A 21,948-nucleotide genomic window follows, 5' to 3' on the forward strand; every position below is an offset into this window, starting at 1 on the left:
CAGAGGAACTCTGGCCAAATGGAGGATAAAATTTGCAGCCGCTCCGGAATCCAGATAAGCGAGGACAGAGTGTGATGCTTCACTGGTGATAATAGACGCAGGAATAGAAAGTCTGGTAGAGCATTTAGTGGTCAAGGGAGATTCACCTAGGACTATCTCTCCAATCAAGCCTAGGTGCTGGAGTTTCCTGGCTTTTGAGGGCATTGGCGCAAAAAATGTCCCTTGTGGCCACAGTACAGACCAGTCGATTGTCTGCGTTGCCGGTCCTATTCGTACAGTCTGTCTACCTGCATAGGTTCCTCCGGAGGGGCAGCAGAACAGGGCAGTAGCGGCCTATCAAATTTTGGCGCCAGTCGACCAGCCCTTTTCTCCCGATGAAATTTCAGAATGCGCTTTTGGATCCTCATATCAATCCGGATTGCCAGAAGTATTAGGGTACCCAAGGTAGCAGGAAGCTCTCGAGCTGCCAGTTCATCCTTTATATGAGAGGCAAGGCCCTGCCAGAAAGTCACCGCTAAGGCCTCATTATTCCAGGCCAGTACGGAAGGAGAGGGCGTACTCCCCTTGATTAAGGGTCAGCAGTTAGGCAGCTGCAGAGGATGTTCAACCTGGTTCCTGGAACACTGTATGAAAAGTCTCCAGAACCAGTGGAAAATCAGAGAATTCCGGACCTTCTCGTTCCAAGATGTGGATCACCCATGACAGCTCTTTAACAGATAGGAGAGAAATAATAAAAGCGACCTTGGCCTCATCAGAGGGCAAGAGATGAGTTTGTAAGTGCATCGTACACTGGTTAATGAAGCCTCTATAGGTCTTAGGATCCCCATCGTAGCAAGGCAATAGAGGCAACGAAATTGTAGACCCAGGACAGGCAGGAGGGATAGCAGGTGGTGGAGCAGTGAAAGCAGCCAGAGGTACAGAAGGTAGATCCAAATGGGTAATTATAGAATATACAGCCTGTAGGAGCTGATCCTGGCATGCCCCGTGGTCACGCATGTACGCTTTCATCATCTGAACCGCTGTTTTGGGTTGACCAGCGGGATCCATGGCCTCAGCATTCTGTAATGGCTATGGAGTATGTGGACCCACTGGGCCGCTCCGCCGTAGTTGAGTAGCAGCCGGCAAAAAAACAACAAACAATGATAGTCCTTAGCAGACACTTGGCGTAACAGACAAGTGGCACAGATGACACTTGGCACAGATGACACTCTTACTCTCAACTCAAAATTATTGGATACGGGGTACAGGAAACAGGAACACTGGATACAGGATACAACTAAGGGACCATTTGCTATGACGAACATGGGCAGACACAACAACTGAGCCAAGGAGAGAAAGGGCAGAGCCCTTTTTAAAGTCCAGAGTGCTTAGAGATTGGTTAGGGAACTTAACACTGGAGCGCACGCTGGCCCTTTAAGGCCGGGAAGGAGCGCGCGCACCCTACAGGAATACAGGAATCAGTGGGGAGCTGCAGCCGTGTGTGCCGGCGACTCTGGGGTGGGAGACGCCGTCATGAAGAGAGTGTCCTGCGGTTGCGACAAGTAGGACGTGCCGATGGTCAGCAACCGCGGACACAACGCCTATACTGGTCTTAACCCGTTAGTGACCGCCCCATAGTGTTTTTACGTCGGTCACTAACGGGCCTTATTCCGATGCAATAGACTTTTTACGCCGCTGCATCGGAATAAGTAAACAGGGCAGGGAGCTGTCAAATCTCCCTGCTCTCAGCTAAAAGTGGTAGCTGAGGGCTGGGGGCGTCCTTGCTCGAACGTGTGAGATCGATATTAGTATCGATCTCAACCGTTTAACCCTTCAGATGCGGTGCTCAATAGCGTGCACCGCATCTGCGTGGTTTTGGAGAGAGAGAGGGAGCTCCCTCTCATTCCACTGACTGACGGCGATAAGATCGCCGAGTGTCTCTGTCTCCGATGGCAGCCTGGGGCCTAATAAAGCCCCCAGGTCTGCCTGTAGTGAATGGCTGCTAGATCATGCCTCTGGCATGACCTAGCAGATGCCTGTCCGTTTTACACGGACAGGCATAATACACTTCAATATAGAAGTATTGCAGTGTATTATAAATGTGATCGGATAATCTCATAGTGATGTTCCCTAGTGGGACTAGTAAAAAAGCGAAAAAAAAGTTTAATAAAAAGTGAAAAAAAAAAAATGAAAAACCCACTATTCCCCCTTACAAACTGCTTTATTATTAACAAACAAAATAAAGTAAAAACGTTAAACATATTTGATATCGCTGCGTCTGTAACGACCCCCAACTATAAACTTATTACATCATTTAACCCACACGGTGAACGTCGTAAAAAATAAAATAAAAAAACCTGTAAAAATTGCTGTTTTTTTTAAATCCAGCCTTAAAAAAAATGTGATAAAAAGTGATCAAAAAGTCGCATCTACGCCAAAATGGTACCGATAAAAACTACAAGTCGTCCCGCAAAACAAAAAGCCCTCCTACGGCTCTTCAAATATGGAGACACAAAAACAAATAATTTTGAAAAAAAAGTGTTTTCACTGTTTAAAAGTAGTAAAACATACAAAATCTATACAAATTTGGTATTGTTGCAATCGCAACAACCCACTGAATAAAGTTATTGTGCTATTTATGCCACACGGTAAACGGCGTAAATTTAGGACGCAAAAAAGTGTGCCACAATTGCTGTTTTTTTCTATTCCCCCCCAAAAAAGTTAATAAAAGTTAATCAATAAATTCTATGTACCCTAAAATGGTGCTATTAAAAATTACAACTTGTCCCGCAAAAAACAAGACCTTATACAGCTATGTCGACACAAAAATAAAAAGGTGAATGAGACGATGGAAAAACGTAATCTGAAAAATAGAATAAAAACTGATCAAAAAGTCGCATGCACCCCATGAAAACTACAATGAATTCCTCAAGGGGTCTAGTTTCCAAAATGGTAATTATTAGTTGATGTCACAGAGAATTATTTGAATATCTCTGATTGCATAGCCAATTACCAGGCAGAATGTAATACTATGCTCCACGTCATAGGAAAAAAAACGTTTTTAAAAAAAAAGCATTTGTTAAACAAATGAAAAAAAGTATTTATCAAGTCTATCAGTATTTCATTTCTCTACTTTTTACTTTCGTGCACCCTACTGCAATTTTTTTGTTTATCCTTTGCCAGAACAATTTTTTCATATTTAAATGGAGTTCTTTACCAATTTACTGAATTAGGAATGGTTGTCGACAACCAAATCCTAGTGATCAATAAACGTGTAAGGAACAATCACTTCAACATAGAACTTTTAGTTTCCCTGGGGCCAGCAGACATTTGTGTTAGCTATGTAAAGGGAAGTAGGGGTTTTGGAGCGTTAACCCTTATAAAGATATATATTGCAGTGTCTGGGACCACAAATAACCACACCAACCAGTTTTTTTTTCCCTCTATAGTTTTCTGGTTGGCAGAGTCAAAATGTAGATTTTTTTTTAACTCTTTAGGTGTTTCACAGGATCTAAAGCAATGTAGAGGAGAAATACATTTATTTATTTTTTTGCAGAGATTAATTTTTAATTAAGAATTAAAACTGTATTACCCAGATTCTGCATTTATTTTTAGAAATATCCCAAAAGTGGCCCTAGTGTGCTAAGGGACTGAAGCACCGGCCATTGAAGCAAAGAAGCACCTAGTGGATTTTGGGTCTTCTTTTTATTAGATTATATTTTAGACACCATGTCAGGTTTGAAGAGGTCTTGTGGTAACAAAACAGAGGAAACACCCTCAAAAATAACCAATTTTAGAAACTACACCCCACAAGGAATCTATCTAGGTGTCTAGTGAGCATTTTGACCCCACAGGTGTTTCATAGATTTTATTAGAATTGGGCTGTGAAAATGAAAAATTTTCCCAATGAAACGTGGATTTTTTTTCCCACAAGTAGTAAAGGAGAAAAAGCACCCCTACAGTTGTAAAACAATTTCTCCTGAGTGCAGTAATATCCCATATGTGGTCATAAACAGCTGTTTGGACACACACGACAGGGCTCAGAAGGGAAGGAACGCCCTTTGGCTTTTGGAGCTCAAATTTATAGACCTCAAGGAATGGTTTGCTGAGGCCATGTCAAATTTGCAAAGCCCCTGAAGGGCCAAAACACTAGAAACCCCCTACAAGTGAACCCATTTGGGAAACTACACCCCTCAAGGAAATTATCTAGTGGTATAGTGACCCCACAGGTTTATTGCAGAAATAATTGGAAGTAGGCTGTGAAAATGAAAATCTACATTTGAGAACCATTTGAGTTTTGGAATGGTTTCTGGGCACCATGTCACATTTGCTGAGCCTCTATAGTACTAATATAGTGGAAAAACCCCAAAAGTGCTGCATGTGAGGGTTTAGTCGGCCGGATCGGAGACTAGCTCCGGTCCTGGCCATTACAGCAGGGTACAGCAGGGTATCAGCTGTAACATAGAGCTGACAATCGGTGGTGATGGTGCGGGCTCAGCTTCTGAGCCCGCACTATCACCGTAACATAATAGTTCTGCAGTTTGCGGGAACCCCTTCCCGACAGTGCCGTGTATATATACGGCAGATGTTGGGAAGGGATTAAGGGTTTAATATCATGTACAATTTCAAATTGGAAAGTCTGCTAACCTTACAAAGTCTACGGTGAACCTGGCTGGACACAATAAAGAACATTGTATTTATATATTAATTGAGCTTAGGAATTTTGTGGGGCCTACATGAGTATATGACATTTTTGTTTAATTAGAGATGGATGATTTTTTTTATTGGCACGGCTTATAGCATTATTACATTTGTAGATCTTGAGTTAACATCACTAATTTGCAGACTGCGATAATGACTTTCATTATGTTAATTTGGAAAGGAAGCACAAGGAAAGTGAAATGGAAGAAAATATGTGCTTGGAAATCCTTAATCGGGTAAGATACATTATTTTCTCATAAGGGTATGTTTACACGCAGTGTTTTCAGACGTAATTCGGGCATTTTACGCCTCAAAATACGCCTGAAAAAACGCCCTTAACGCCTACAAACATCTGCCCATTTCTTTCAATGGGTTTTACGGTGTTCTGTTCTCACGAGGTGTAATTTTACGCGTCGCTGTCAAAATACGGCGCATAAAAAGACGCCCGTGAAAAAAAGTGCATGTCACTTCTTGGGACGTTTTTGGAGCCGTTTTTCATTGACTCCATTGAATAGCAGCTCTAATAAGATACGCCACGAAAAACGCGAGTTGTTACAAAAACGTCTGAAAATCAGGAGCCATCAGAACCGGACCCTATGCAGAGACAAACTGACACCGACGGAAACCAGAGGTTTCCGTTTCCATCACTATTGATTTCAATGGTGACGGATCTGGTGCCCATGGTTTCAATTTGTGTCTGTTGTGCACCGGACCAGTCGTTTTGCCGGAAGCAATAGCGTAGTCGATTTTCAAAAGTTTTTTAAGCCACTCGCGTTTTTCAATGCATTTTTTACGGCCGTTTTTGGAGCTGTTTTTCTATAGCGTCAATGAAAAACGGCTCCAAAAACGGCTCAAGAAGTGACATGCACTTCTTTTTCGTGTGCGTTATTTTGCGCGACCGCGTTAAAAAAACGGCCCATCGGAACAGAACGTCGTATTTCCAATTGAAATCAATGAGCAGATGTATGGAGGCATTCTGCTTTCGATTATTCAGATGTTTTTCGGCTGTTTACGGCCTGAAAAACATCCGAAAAGAAGCCGTGTGAACATAGCCTCAGGCTACGGCTAAGACCAACCAGGCTGAGACCAACAAGCAGCAATGGTTCACAGCATAAGGCGAAATTCACGCAGCGTTTTTTGCGCGTTGCAGTTCCGTGTGTCATGTGTTTGGTGTGTGTCTGCGTCATTTTCGCGCATATGCCATCCTTATGACATGCGGTTTTGTGGTTTAGAAAAATAAATGAAGGAGGTGGTTTTATTTTTCCCTTCATTTCTTGATCTACTGTTGCACGACTCGCGCAGCACACGGATGTGCGTCCGTGTGCTGCGCATGATTTTCACGCACCCATTGACTTCAATGGGTGCGTGATGCGCAAAAAACGGCCAAGTATAGGACATGTCATGAGTTTCACGCAGCAGACACACATTGCGTGAAAAACATTGCGTGAAAAATGTCTGAATGGCCCCATTGCCTTACATAGGTCCGTGTGACGCGCGTAATTTTCACGCGCGTATCACGGATGTGAAACACGTTCCTGTAAATAAGGCCTGTGAATTTCGCCTACGGGTATGTTCACACAACTTATTTTGGGGCATAAAAGGCTTGTATTACACTCCAAAATACACCTGAAATAAGCCTGAAAACAGTTTCCCATTGATTTCAAAGGGAAATAAACTGTGCTGTTCACATGAGGTGTATTTTTACTCTGCTGAATTTAAAAAAAGATTTGTAAAAATGTGCCTCGTAAAAAGAAGTAACATGTCACTTCTTGAGGCGTTCTTGGAGCTGATTTTCCCTTGACACTACAAAAAAAGCCTCAAAATAAACCGCAAATTTTAAAAAACAACTTAATTTTCAGCTTCAAAAAAGCAATTAAAATCAGAGGCCGTTTTCCCTTGAAAACAGTCTTTTCATTTTCAGCCACTTCTTTTTGTAAGTGTGAACATACCCGAAGAATTATCTGATGCTGCTGTAAGTTTTATTGCAGACTCCACATTTCAAATGTCCCCACCTGTGGGACAATGTAGACTATGGGGGCTACAGCCATTACATTGCACATGCATCACCCACATTAGTTGATGGGTGCAACACAACACTTTAATGAAATCCAATATTGACGTGTTTCTTTTGGTAGTTGTGAAGGCCAGCCTTAGGCCTTATTCAGACAAGCGTATTATATGTCCGTGTGCTGTTCGTTAAAAAAAATATACAGCACACGGACCTCTGCAATTCAATAGGACTATTCACAAATCCGTGGTTTTTCACACAGCGTGTGTCCATTGCGTGAAAATCGCTGTATGTCCTTTTTGGTCTGTTTCTGCGGACCACATCGCCCATTGAAGTAAATGGGTGCGTGAAAAACATGGACAGCACATGGATGAGAAAAAAAAAAACAGAAGACACGCTCATCTGAATCAGGCCTTAGGGTATGTGCACACGTAGTGTTTTCAGGCGTATTTCGGGGCGTTTATGTCTTGAAAAATGCCTGAAAAAACGGAAGCAGTACGCATACAAACATCTGCCCATTGATTTAAATGGGAAATACGGCGATCTGTTCCGACGGGCTGTGAAAAACGCAGCGAAAATCGCGAGTGGCTTAAAAAACGTCTGAAAATCAGGAGCTGTTATCCCTTGAAAACGGCTGAAAAATTATTTATTTATTTTGTGTGTGCACATACTCTTAGGGCTTATTTAGACGAACGTATAATAGGTCTGTGCAACGCGCGTGATTTTCACGCGCCTCGCATGGACCTGTGTTAATCTATGGGGCCGTGCAGACTGTCCGTGAGTTTCACGCCGCGTGTGTCCGCTGCGTAAAACTCACGACATGTCCTATATTTGTGCGTTGTTTGCGCATCACGCACACCATTTAAGCCAATGGGTGCGTGAAAATCACGCGCAGCACATGGAAGCACTTCCGTGTGATGCGCGTGATTCGTGCAACAGCAGTAAAAAGTAAGAATGAAAACAGAAAAGCACCACGTGCTTTTCTGTTTACAAACATACAGAGTGTCATAAATGATGGTGGCTGCGCGAAAATCACGCAGCCACGCATCATATGGTGATGACACACGGAGCTGTTAAGTACCTTTTGCACACTCGTGTAAATCCGGCCTTAGTGTTCAAAATTGCTCTTTTAATTTAGAAAGTGATAACTGGTTAGCTAAATGGATAAACCTTAACCCCTAGCCGCACCACTCAGTAAGTATACGTTGTCACAGGAGTTCCTGACTCATTACCAGTGCATACTGTCAGCAACAGCTAACACTTCACTCTTGCTGGCCAGCGGACCTTTGCCGCTGATTTTGGCAATTGACCCCTTAAATGCAGCAATCGGTTGCGATCGCTGCATTTTAGGGGTTTCTAGCACATTGGCAGACCCCACTCTGAAATCACGTGGTTTGCCGATCGTTGGCATGGCAACTGGAAGCCAAACAATGGCCTCAGTGTCTGCCATGGACGGAAGCTTATCAGTACCAGCGTAGGCTTCCTGTCAGAGTGACAGGAAGTCACTGTGTCGTTCCCGATGCATACTGTTGGTGGCAGTATGCATCGGGAACAGGGAGGTCAGCTGTCCCCGACAGCTGACACTCCACTGTTGCCGATCAGCGGCTCATGGCTTTGGCAATTAACCCCTTAAATGTGGCGATCGATTGCGATCGCCGCATTTAGGGGGTTTGTAGCACATCGCAGCCCTCATGCAATCGTGGGTTTGCGATGGTTGTCATGGCAACCGGAGGCCAGACAACGGCCTCCGGGTCTGCCATGTATGGAAGCCTATAGGGACCAGCTTCTGGCACACTGTCACCATGATAGTTGGAACACATTACACTACTAGGTTGTGTAATGTACTCTAGCAGCGATCAGTGCTGCAGGTAAAAAAAATAAAAAAGTTAAAAATGTTTTATAAAAATGTAAAAATAAAAGTTAGAAGTTAAAAAAACAAACGCTGCTTTTTTCATATAAGTCTTTTATTATAGGGAAAAATATGAAAACGTTAAAAAAAAGTACACATATTTGGTATAAAAAACTATAATGTTATTTTTCCCGCACGGTGAATACCGCAAAAAAATCTTAACGAAAAACTATGCCAGCATCGCTATTTTTTGGTCACCGCCCCTCCCAAGATATAGAATAAAAGTGATCAAAAAGTCGCATTCACCCCAAAATAGTACCAATAAAAACTAACACTCGTCCCACAAAAAATAAGCCCTTGCACAGTTTTTTTGACTAAAAAATTTAAACGTTATGGCTCTTAGAATATGGTAACACAAAAAATAAATTATTTTATAAAAATTAGATTTTATTGTGCAAATGCTGCAAAACATAAAAAAACTATATACATATGGTATCACCGTAACCATACCGACTTGCAGATAAAGTAAAATGTAATTTATTGCTCACGGTGAATGCTGTAAGAAATAAAGAATTTAAAACGCACAATCTATGTTTTTTGGTCACATTAGCTCTAAAAAAAAACAAAAAACCTGATCAAATAGTTGTATTTAATATAACATGATACCAGTAAAAACTACAGCTCATCCCGCCAAATATAAGTCCTCACAGCGCTCAATCGACCAAAAAATAAAAAAGTTATGGCTCTCAGCATGTGTTAATACAAAACAATTTTTTTTTAACAAATAGATTTTTCTTTGTAAAAGTAGTAAAATATAAAAAAAACTATATAAATTTGGTATCACCATAATCGTATTGAGACACAGAATAAAGTTAAGTTGTCGTTTTTACTGCATGGTGAAAGACATAAAAACAAAACCCAAAAAACAATGGAAGAATCACAGTTTTTTCCAATTTCAGCCTACAAAGAATTTTTTTTTCAGTTTCCCAGTACATTATATGGTACTTTAAATGGTGTCAATAGAAACTACAACTCCTTCCACAAAAAATAAGTCCTCACATGACTCGATTGACAGAAAAAAAAAAGTTATGGCTCTTGGAAGGCGGGGAGTGAAAAACAAAAATGAAAAAGCAAAAAAGGATCAGTCCTGAAAGGGTTCATTAATTTCTAATAACAAAAACATTTATGACCACATATGGGGTATTGCCGTACTCGGGAGAAATTGCTTTACAAATGTTGGGGTGATTTTTCTCTTTAATTCCCTGTAAAAATTAAAAAATTCAACATTTTAGCGGACAAAAATGCTGATATTAATCTTCACGGCCTAATTCCACTAAGTTCTAGAAAAAACCTGTGGGTCAAAATGCTAACTATACCCCTAGAATTCCTTGAGGGGTGTAGTTTCCAAAATGGGGTCACTTTTGGGGGTTTCCACTGTTTGGTCCCTCGAGGGCATTGAAAACACGACATGGCACCAAAAACTATCCCAGCAAAATCTGCGCTCCAAAATCCAAAAGACGCTCCTTCCATTCTGAGCCCTGTTGTGGGTCCAAACATCAGTTTATGACCAAATATGAGGTATTACTGTAATCGGGAGAAATTGCTTTACAAATGTTGGGGTGCTTTTTCTCCTTTATTCCTTGTAAAAATGAAAGAATTCTATGTTTTAGCAGAAAAAAATTTTGATTTTCATCTTCACAGACTAATTCCACTAAATTCTGCAAAAAAAAAAAAAACCTGTGGTGTGAAAATGCTAACTATACCCCTAGAAAAATTCCTTGAGGGGTGAAGTTTCCAAAATGGGGACACTTTTGGGAGGTTTCGACTGTTTAGGCACCACAAGACCTCTTCAAACCTGACATGGTGCCTAAAATATATTCCTAAACAAAGGAGGCCCCAAAATCCAATAGGTGCTCCTTTGCTTCTGAGGCCTGTGTTTCAGTCCTTTACCACACTAGGGCCACATGTCGGATATATCTAAAAACTGCAGAATCTGGGCAATAAATATTGAGTTGCATTTCTCTGGTAAAACTTTCTGAGTACAGAAAATAATTTATTACATATGAATTTCGGCAAAAAAACTGTCATTTGCAAATTTCACCTCTACATTGCTTTAATTCCTGTGAAACGCCTAAAGAATTCAAATACTTTCTGAATTCTGTTTTGAATACTTTGAGGAGTGAGGTTTTCAAAATGGGGTGATTTATGGGGACTTTCTAATATATAAGGCCCTCAAAGCCACTTCAGATCTGAACTGGTACCTGAAAATGAAAAATTGCTGCTAAAGTTCTAAGCCTTATAACGTCCTAGACATATAAAAGGACGTGAAAAAAACAATGCAAACATAAAGTAGACATATGGGAAATGTAAACTAGTAACTATTTTGTGTGGTATTACTATATTTTTTACAAGTAGATAAATTAAAATTTAGAAAAATGCTAATTTTTGCAAATTTTCTCAAAAATGTTTCGTTTTTCACAAAAAAATATTGAATTTACCGATGAAATTTTTCACTAATATAAAGTACAATATGTCACGAGACAACAGACTCAGAATCGCTTGGATAGATAAAAGCATTCCAGAGTTATTACCACATAAAGCGACACATGTCGGATTTGAAAAAATCGTCTGTGTCCACAAAGTCAAAACAGGCTGGGTCCTAAAGGGGTTTCCCATGAGTAACGTTTATGACATAGCCACAGAATATCAAAAAAATACAATATTTGAAGCAGCACAAACCCCGTTATCAGGAGTGGTGTCACGTTGTAAGATCAGACAAACCCAGTCTGACGTAATGTAATCTTCAGAAAAAGCGTGGTGAACAGCAGCACACGTCTCCCAAATTTCAATCAATATGTTCTTTTATTGGTCAAACATCCAGTAAAAAAATGGTCATTTTTTTACTGGATGTTTGACCAATAAAAGAACATATTGATTGAAATTTGGGCGACGTGTGCTGCTGTTAACCACACTTTTTCTGAAGATATCCACAGAATATGTCATAAATGTCAGGTAGATGCGGGTCCCACCTCTGGGACGCACACTTTTCTCTAGAACTGGGCCCCCTAAAGCCTGTTCTAGCTTTTTATGTTCACGCTGACTCCTGGGAACTTCTTGATTACATGGTCGGGAGTTACAGAAACAGCGTAACTTGCTGAGATACACTGTTTCCGTAACTCCCATAGTAGTGAATGGAGTTACGGAAGCACCGTAACTTGCGAGCTATGCTGTTGTCACGTAGCGGGGTGTGGACCCACTGGGTCGTACCGCATAGCGGGATGGCAGCTGGCCAAACATGTAAAGTACAGAGTTCAATAGTTCGGTGAGGATACCTGAGGCAACGTAGACAGTAGCGAGGCAGGCACGTCCAGGACCAGGCGGCGGGAAATCATCAGGTGAGGGGTAGCAAAAAAAACATAGACTGCAGCACAGCACGGCAACAGCACAGCATGGCACTAGAACTGGGTAACACGGAAACAGGATACGGGATACACGAACAAGGTACACTGGGAAACTGGAAGACACTGGGAGACCATTAGCACGACAAACTATGGGTAACAAACAACGCTCTGGCAAAAAGAGCCCTTTTTATAGCCCAGGGCATCCTGGGCTAGATTGCAGACTTCCTACAAAATGCGCGCACTGGCCCTTTAAGACCGTGCACGCGCGGGCGCGCGCTCGCCCTCTGGAGACAGTTTTGATGTCAAGAAAAGAGTGCCAGCGCCTCACAGGAGGACGACGCTGCACACAGGTAAGATGTCCACGGCCACGGCCGTCGAGGTTTAAGTTAGAACGACGGGTCGTGGCCATAGACGTAACAGTATCCCTTACGCCCCCTCTTCTTGGGACCAGAGCGGGAGAGAAACTTCCTCACGAGGACCGGAGCATCAATGTTCTCCTCTGGCTCCCAAGACTTCTCTTCTGGGCCGAACCCCCTTCAATCTACTAAATAAAATGTCCTTCCTCTCACCTTCTTGGTGGCCAGAATCTCCTTTACTTCAAAAGTCCCAGATGAGCCGCTAGGGACCACTGCGGAACTAGGAGTCCTGGAGTAGCAGTTCAGGACCACGGGTTTCAGCAAGAGGACATGGAAGGAGTTAGGAATCTTGAGGGTAGGGGGGAGCCGCAGCTTGTAGGATACCGGTTTGATCTGTAGCAGAATTTCGAAGGGTCCAAGGAACCTAGGGCAAATTTGCACGACGGCACCCTCAGCCGGATATTCCTAGAAGACAATACTTTAGTCCCTGGAAGGAACTGCGGAGGCCCCCGTCTTCTTGTATCTGCCTTTCTCTTCATGCGGTCCACCGCCAACAGGATAGAAGCTCAGGTCTGTTGCCAAATCTGTAGAAAGTCCCTGAAGGTCGAGTCGGCTACAGGAACTTGGGACATAGTAGAGACAGGAAGAGGTATACGAGGATGCTGACCGTAGACGATGAAGAATGGACTGGAAGTGGTCGACTCACTGGTGTGGTTATTATAAGGGAACTCTGCCCACGGGAGCAACTGCATCCAATCATCATGGCACCTGGAAAAAAAGTGACATAGATAGTTCTCCACAATCTGGTTAACTCTCTTGACTTGCCCATTGGACTGGGGATGATAGGCCGAAGAGAAGTCCAATTTTACACCAAGGAGGCCGCAGAGTGCTCTCCAAAACTTTGAGGTAAACTGGACACCTCGGTCCGAAAAAATATGCAGGACCATGCCGTGCAGACGGAAGATGTGTTCGATGAAGAGGTCAGCCAATCGCGTAGCAGACGGCAGGCCAGTCAAGGGGATGAAATGAGCCATCTTGGAAAATCGATCCACCACCACCCAGATCACACTGCAACTCGCAGAAGAAGGAAGATCCGTAACAAAGTCCATAGCGACATGTTGCCAGGGGGCAACATGCACAGGCAGTGGTTGGAGCAGGCCAGCAGGTCTAAAGTGAGCAACTTTATTTGCTGCGCTTACCGTGCATGAGTAGACAAAGTCCATAACGTCTTTGGGTAGCGTGGGACACCAGAACTGACGGGTGATTAGATCTTGGGTCTTACGAGCACCTGCGTGACCTGCCAGCTTAGAACTGTCACCCCAGCGAAGAATTCTTCCTCTGTCTGCCAGACGCACAAAAGTCCTTCCTCGAGGAATGTCTCTAACTTGCAGGGGATTCACAGAGAAGATGCGGGATGGGTCAATAATATTCTGTGGAGATTCCATAGTGTCCTCAGTTTCAATAGATCTAGACAAGGCGTCGGCCCTCACATTCTTGTCGGCGGGTCGGTAGTTCGAACCGGAACCGAGCAAAGAACAACGACTACCTGGCTTGACAAGGATTCAACCGCTGAGCCGTCTGTAGGTAGGTAAAATTCTTGTGATCCGTGAAGATCAGGATAGGATGAACCGCGCCCTCCAGTAGATGTCTCCACTCCTGCAGATCCAGCTTGATGGCCAGTAACTCCCAATCCTCATTCAAGTAGTTGCACACTGCAGAAGAAAACAGCTTGGAATAGTAGCCATATACCACAGCCTTGCCTTTTCGATCCTCTCTGGAACAACAGTGCACCAACACCAACCGAGGAAGCGTCCACCTCTAACGAAAACTGTAGGGATACATCAGGATGGTGCAGAATGGAGGCAGAAGTGAAGGCTTTTTTTAAGAATTCAAATGCGGCTTCAGCCTCCTGAGTCCACATTTTGGAATTCATACCCTTCTTAGTGAGGGTGGAGATAGGAGCAGTCAAAGATGAGAAGTTGGGGATGAATAGCCAGTAGAAGTTGGCGAATCCTAGGAAGCGTTGTATGGCCCTTAAGCCTTGGGGGCGTGGCCACTCCAGGACAGCCTTTACCTTTTGGGGGGTCCATCTTGAGGCCCTGATCGGAGATGATATAGCCCAGGAAGGATAGAGACTTCTTCTCAAACACACACTTCTCCAGCTTGGCATAAAGGCCATTCCCTCTTAGACGGAGCCACACCTGGTGGATATGACTTTGATGAGTTTCTGGATCTGGGGAAAAAATCAAAATGTCATTGAGATACACCACAACACAAACATAAAGGAGATCACGAAAAATGTCATTGACAAATTCTTGAAATACTGCGGGAGCGTTACATAGGTCGAAGGGCATAACTAAGTATTCGTAGTGCCCATCACGAGTATTAAAGGCAGTCTTCCATCCGTCACCTCGACGAATGCAGATCAGAAGATTGTAGGCCCCCCGCAGGTCCAGTTTAGAAATTTTTTTAGCCCCCCATATGCGATCAAACAGTTCAGAGATCAAAGGCAGAGGGTACCTGTTCTTCACCGTGATCTGATTTAGACCTCGGTAGTCAATGCAAGGTCGTAGTGATCCATCTTTTTTCTTACCAAAGAAGAACCGCGCTCCGGCCGGGGATGAGGATTTACGAATGAAACCCCTCTCCAGGTTCTCCTTAATGTAGGCCGACATGAACTGGGTCTCTGGCAAGGAGAGAGGGTACACTCTACCACGAGGAGAAGACGATTCAGGAACCAGGTCGATCGGACAATCGTATACCCGGTGTGGCGGCAAGGTCTCAGCCTCCTTTTTATTGAAGACATCGGCGAACATGGAGAAACAAGAAGGCAACCCTGTCAATGGCTGAAGAGGAGCAGGCTGTGGCGACTGGATATGGCCCAGACAGCGATCAAGACACTTCAGGCCCCACTGGAGAACCTCTCCAGAGTTCCAATCCAGGACGGGGGCATGCAGACGGAGCCAAGGCAAACCCAGCAGCACGGGGTTGGCGGCCTTGGACAGGACGAACAGGGAGATGAGCTCAGCATAAAGAGCTCCCACTTGGAGTCTCAATGGCTTGGTTCCGGACACATCTGGGTCAGGCAATGGCAGTCCATCCACCGAGGCAACGATCAGCGGCCTTTCAAGCAGGATAGTAGGCAACTGAAGAAGATCCACAAGGTCTTGGCAGATGAAGTTGGCTGCAGAGCCGGAGTCCAGGTAGGCAGAGACCGGATGGGACCTCTTGCCAGCAATGATGGTTACGGGAATGAATAGTTTGGAAGAGAGTTCTCGATTCAATGTGTTGACGCCCAGGGTTGTGTCTCCAACCAAGCCTAGGCGCTGGGGTTTTTTGGCTTCTGAGGACACAGACGCACAACATGGCCAGCGAGGCCGCAATATAAGCAAAGTCCAGAGGTGCGCCTGCCCTGTTTCTCATGGACCGATAATTTTAGTCGGTCTACTTGCATCGGGACCTCGTGCAAAGCAATAGAAGCAGGCAAGAGGGGTTGCTGGAAGTTGGGCGCCAGTCTAGGACGCCGACGCTCCTGATGAACCTCGTGAGATCTCTCCCTCAGCCTAATGTCTATCCGAGTGGCAAGCAGAATCAAGTCATCCAAGGGCTCAAGCGGCCAGTTCGTCCTTGATCTCGGACGACAGCCATGCCAAAAGGATGCCACCAAGGCCTCATTGTTCCAGGATAGCTCTCCTGCCAGAGTCCGGAACTGGATCATATATTCGCCCACGGAGGTGTCCTCTTGGCGAAGGTTGAAGATAGCAGTGGCTGCCGACAAGACTCGCCCTGGCTCCCCGAAAAGAGTTCAGAATATTCGCATGAACTCTTGGAAATCTTGGGTCTGGGGTCCCTGACGTTCCCAGATAGGATTAGCCCATGCCAGGGCCTTGGCAGTCAGGAGGGATATGATGAATGCGATCTTGGCTCTGTCCGACGGAAATGCTCGGGAGTGCAGGGTAAAATGAATGTGGCATTGGTTCAGAAACCCCCGACATGCACTGGAGTCTCCATCGAACCGAGAGGGCAATGGCAGCGAGAACCGAGGATCCAGACCGGAACTGCCAGGAGGAGTAACAGGAGGATCAGCTTGAGGAGCTTGCATAGAGGCAGGAAGAGAAGCAACTAGCGTCCCTAGCTGCTGCATCATAGAGTCCACTGCCACAAGGAGCTGATCCTGCCTAGCTCGGAGATCCAGCAGGTCCGCCTGCATGGCTTGGGAGGGTGACATGCCTTTGAATTGACCAGCGGAGTCCATGTCCAGAGCGTACTGTCACGTAGCGGGGTGTGGACCCACTGGGCCGTAACGTGTAGCGGGATGGCAGTTGGCCAAACAGGTAAAGTACAGAGTTTAATAGTTGAGTGAGGATACCTGAGGCAACGTAGACTGTAGCGAGGCAGGCACGTCCAGGACCAGGCGGCGGGAAGACGTCAGGTGAGGTGTAGCAAAACAAGCGTAAACTACGGCAACAGCACGGCAACAGCACAGCACGGAACTAGAACTGGGTAACACGGAAACAGGATACAGGAACTAGGTACACTTGGAAATTGGAAGACACTGGGAGACCATTAGCACGACAAACTATGGGTAACAAACAACGCTCTGGCAAAGAGCAAGAGGGCAGAGCCCTTTTTATAGCCCAGGGCATACTGGCCTAGATTGCAGACTTCCTGCAAAATGCGCGCACTAGCCCTTTAAGACCATGGACGTGCGCACCCTCCGGAGACAGTCTCGATGTCCGGAAGTGAGTGCCGGCGCCTCATAGGAGGACGATGCTGCAGACAGGTAAGATGTCCATGGCCACGACCGTCGAGGTTTAAGTCAGAACGACTGGCTGTGGCCATAGACGTTTCATCTGTTTCCGTAACTACCATTCAGTTCTATGGGGCTTACGGAAACAGCGTAGCTCAGCGCGCTACGCTGTTTTCTTCTTCATGGTCAGAAAGCAGCCGGAGCACAAAGAGGTAGAAGAGGGTTTAGGGGCCCCGTTCTAGAGATAGGTGCGTGTCCCAGATGTAGGACCCACATCTATCTGACATTTATGACATATCCTATGGATATCCAAAGAAGTAGTAGGACAACAGCACACGTCTTCAAATCATCAAAGTGGTTTTATTGTCAAGACATCCACAAACGACAAGCAACGTTTCGACCCATAGTGAGTGAAGAGTCTTTGTCAAGCCTAACATTATGTCTAAAAACACCGTTATAAATGGGTGAATACAAATGATCACATGGCCCATTCCAACCAGTGAACATCGTGAATCTGGTCTCCCAGGTGAAGCATACATTAGTCTTAATGACATACATCAAATAGTTATATAATCTTCAAAAACGTGCAAAACTACAATGTGTAATACATCTTTAATACATCATCATCAATAATATATCAATCATTGTTATTACAATAGAAAAGTGAAGGAGGAAAGTTCACCACACTCCAGGTTCCAGCTACGATCACAGAGCTCTACTGTGCATGCTCAGCAATCAATCATCTCTGCTGTGCAAAAAATACAGACCAGCGTTCGATCCAAAATAGTGATCAAAATATGTATAAATGTAAGACATCCTCAGTCATAACAGGAATCCATCATATTGCAGCTCCATATCTGTATATTTTGAGGCAAAATTAATTCAATAGTTAAAAACGTCTTCACTCTGTATAAGTCACATGTGAACAGGGCAGACGGAGGGAGAAGGGATCAGGTTCATATTACTTCATGATATCAATCACTAGAAGTTAAATATAAGACATCCTCAGTCATAACAAGAATCCATCATACTGCAGCTCCATATCTGTATATTTTGAGGCAAAAATAATTCAATAATTAAAAACGCCTTCACTCTGTTTAAGTCACATGTGAACAGGGCAGACGGAGGGAGAAGGGATCAGGTTCATATTACTACATGATATCAATCCCTAGGAGTTAATGTCATCAAATACTATTTAGTGTTAAACCGCCTACATAAATCGGATCACCGAAGTGATTCAAAAACTTTCTAGGGAATGCTTGTAACTACTGTCCGACAAATCATGTTGGACAATAATACCGCACAAAACACGAGATTTATATAATGATGATAAAAAAGCCTTCATTCCGTGATGTGAAGTCACATGTGAACAGGGCAGACAGAAGAAGAAGGGATCAGGTTCATATTACTACATGATATCAATCACTAAAAGTTAGTGTCATCAAATACTCTTTAGTGTTAATTCGCCTACATAAATCGAATCACTCAAAGTGATTAAAAGACTTTCTAGGGAATGCTCGTAATATCTGTCCAACAAAACATGTCGGACACCTATATCGCACAGAACACGAGATTTATATAATGATGATAGAGCATCAACCATAGCCCACCCAATCAAAAAACCACTATACTCAAAAATATTGCATAAAAAATACAGATGGATGCCAACATGAAAGGAACCGCTATAACCTTCGTTCTGATCATAAATCCGCTGGCGTGTGGTGAATAAACCTCCATCACGAACATGCTCAAATCTGTAAGAAATATTCCAAAAATATCAAGACCCTCAGGGATACAAGACGATGCAAAAAAAATAGATGCTACACAATGTGTCAGAAATCACCCATCAAGTGTACAATATTAAAAAAATGTTAAAAACAGCAATGGGATTTCAGAGTCCAGGAATTATCTTGTATTCTAGATTCAAACCTTTGGGGTATAGGGAATCTAACTCAAAGATCCAACGTAATTCTTTCTTTTTCAATAGCTTCTGTCTATCCCCTCCCCTCCTGAGTATCGGGACACAATCTATTACCCTAAATCTCAATTGATTTAACTGATGATTCTTTTCAATAAAATGCCTTGGTAATGGAAGTTCCATCATTTTCTTTCTGATTGTACTTTTATGCTTATTAATTCTCAATTTAATAGGCATAGTTGTCTCTCCTATGTAAATCAATGAACAAGGACATGTAATCATATATACAACGAAATCTGAATTGCACGTAAATCTGTGTCTGATATTAAAGACCCTCCCCGTATGTGGATGCTGAAAACTATTCCCTTTCACAATATTATTGCAATTGCAGCAATTCAGACAGGGAAAATTACCATTTTTGGGGGGGCAAAGTAGCAATTGTGTATTTTTCTTTCTACTACCCACGTCTGACTTAACCAGTGTGTCTCTGATATTCTTAGTCCTCCGATATGACATAATAGGTGGTATTCTCAACGTGTCAATCTCATTATGTCCCTTGGACACTATAGGCCAATTCTTTCGCAGAATATTACCTATGCGACCACTCAAATTGCCAAAAGTTGATATAAATGGTATACGTTCAACTTGTACACCCTTAATATTGGATTCCAAACAATTGTCTAGTCTATCCTTATGTTTCTGTACAAGTTTCCTAGGATAACCTCTCTTCGTAAATTTATTACACATCTGAGTCAACCTAATTTGTTTCTGTGTAGTATCTGACACAATCCTATCTACCCTTAATAATTGACTCCATGGTAACGACTCAATCATGTGTCTAGGATGGTTACTACTATATACAAGGAGATTATTTCTGTCTGTGGGTTTCACAAATAAATCTGTGGAAAATACTCCGTCTTTCCATTGTACCAAAGTGTCCAAAAATTGTAATTCTCGATCAGAACAAACCATGGTAAATTGAAGAGCTGGAATATGAGTGTTAAGTTCTAACAAAAACTGATCAAGACCCAACCTATCACCTTCCCATATGACAAAAATGTCATCAATAAATCTCCACCAGCAGCGGATGTGATCCATATGGGGGGAGGTGTAGACATACTCCTCCTCAAAGGTGGACATGAAGATGTTCGCATACGTTGGGGCCACATTGGACCCCATCGCCGTCCCCCTTAGCTGTAAAAAGAACTGGTCACCAAAGAGAAAATAATTCTTCCTTAGTACCAGCTCCAGCAGCTGGAGGATGAAGCGTCTACACCCTGGGTCACATCCGGTGCTGGCGAGACATTTCTCTATTGCCCTTAAACCTCTATTGTGTTCAATGCTAGTATATAAAGATACAATATCAAATGATACAAGTAATACAGGACCACTGGCCTCAATCAGTTGTAATTTATGTAAAAAATCTGTTGTATCTTTAATGTAAGACGAGGCCTTCAAAACATATTCTCTCAGGATTTTGTCAAGGAAGATTGCAATATTATTAAAATATTATTGGCCGATTTCGTTCGAGATCGAGACCCCCAATGAGGAGGAACCCTCCAAGAACGAAAATATAGTGGTAAATATCTCATCTATAGACCTCACGAATGACCAACTTCAGGTGTTACAGAAAGGTCTTTCATTTTGTCTTGATACTGATGTTGATTGGTTCCAATTGGATCTTGATCTTAAAAGTTTTTTTAGACGTCTGAACCTTAAAGTAATGTTTTCTAAAGATAATGTTACTGTCTGTGAGAAAAGTGATTCTGATTGTATGTTTCAGTCTAGCAAATTGGGTCTTAGACCAACTAGCACATATATGCCTCCCTCTAGCCCGATTATTGATACGTTTTCAAAGATTGTGTTAGATGAGATTAAATCATTAAAAGAGAGTACTACACATGATACAAGGAGTAATTTGAATCTTACAAATAAGGAAAGGAAGGCTTTAAAGGAACTTATGAATAATAAGGAGATTACTATAAAGCAGGCCGATAAAGGTGGAGCCACGGTCATTTTGGACAGTAGTAAATATGAGTCAGAGATTTATAGTCAATTGGCAGATAGTGAGATATATCAATTGTTACCTAGAGACCCCAAGTTAGAGCTATTGAAAGAGATCAAAGGTATTATTGATGTTGCAGTGGAACAGGGTATTATTGACCAACAATTGGGGAAGTTTCTGAAGGTGGAGGAACCAATTACTCCAATATTATATACACTACCTAAGATTCACAAAAATCTCCATGCCCCCCCAGGCAGACCAATTGTGTCGGGGAGGGGTTCAATTTTTAATAATATTGCAATCTTCCTTGACAAAATCCTGAGAGAATATGTTTTGAAGGCCTCGTCTTACATTAAAGATACAACAGATTTTTTACATAAATTACAACTGATTGAGGCCAGTGGTCCTGTATTACTTGTATCATTTGATATTGTATCTTTATATACTAGCATTGAACACAATAGAGGTTTAAGGGCAATAGAGAAATGTCTCGCCAGCACCGGATGTGACCCAGGGTGTAGACGCTTCATCCTCCAGCTGCTGGAGCTGGTACTAAGGAAGAATTATTTTCTCTTTGGTGACCAGTTCTTTTTACAGCTAAGGGGGACGGCGATGGGGTCCAATGTGGCCCCAACGTATGCGAACATCTTCATGTCCACCTTTGAGGAGGAGTATGTCTACACCTCCCCCCATATGGATCACATCCGCTGCTGGTGGAGATTTATTGATGACATTTTTGTCATATGGGAAGGTGATAGGTTGGGTCTTGATCAGTTTTTGTTAGAACTTAACACTCATATTCCAGCTCTTCAATTTACCATGGTTTGTTCTGATCGAGAATTACAATTTTTGGACACTTTGGTACAATGGAAAGACGGAGTATTTTCCACAGATTTATTTGTGAAACCCACAGACAGAAATAATCTCCTTGTATATAGTAGTAACCATCCTAGACACATGATTGAGTCGTTACCATGGAGT

This window comes from Rhinoderma darwinii, chromosome 2 (genome assembly GCF_050947455.1).
Source record: "Rhinoderma darwinii isolate aRhiDar2 chromosome 2, aRhiDar2.hap1, whole genome shotgun sequence".
NCBI lineage: Eukaryota > Metazoa > Chordata > Amphibia > Anura > Rhinodermatidae > Rhinoderma > Rhinoderma darwinii.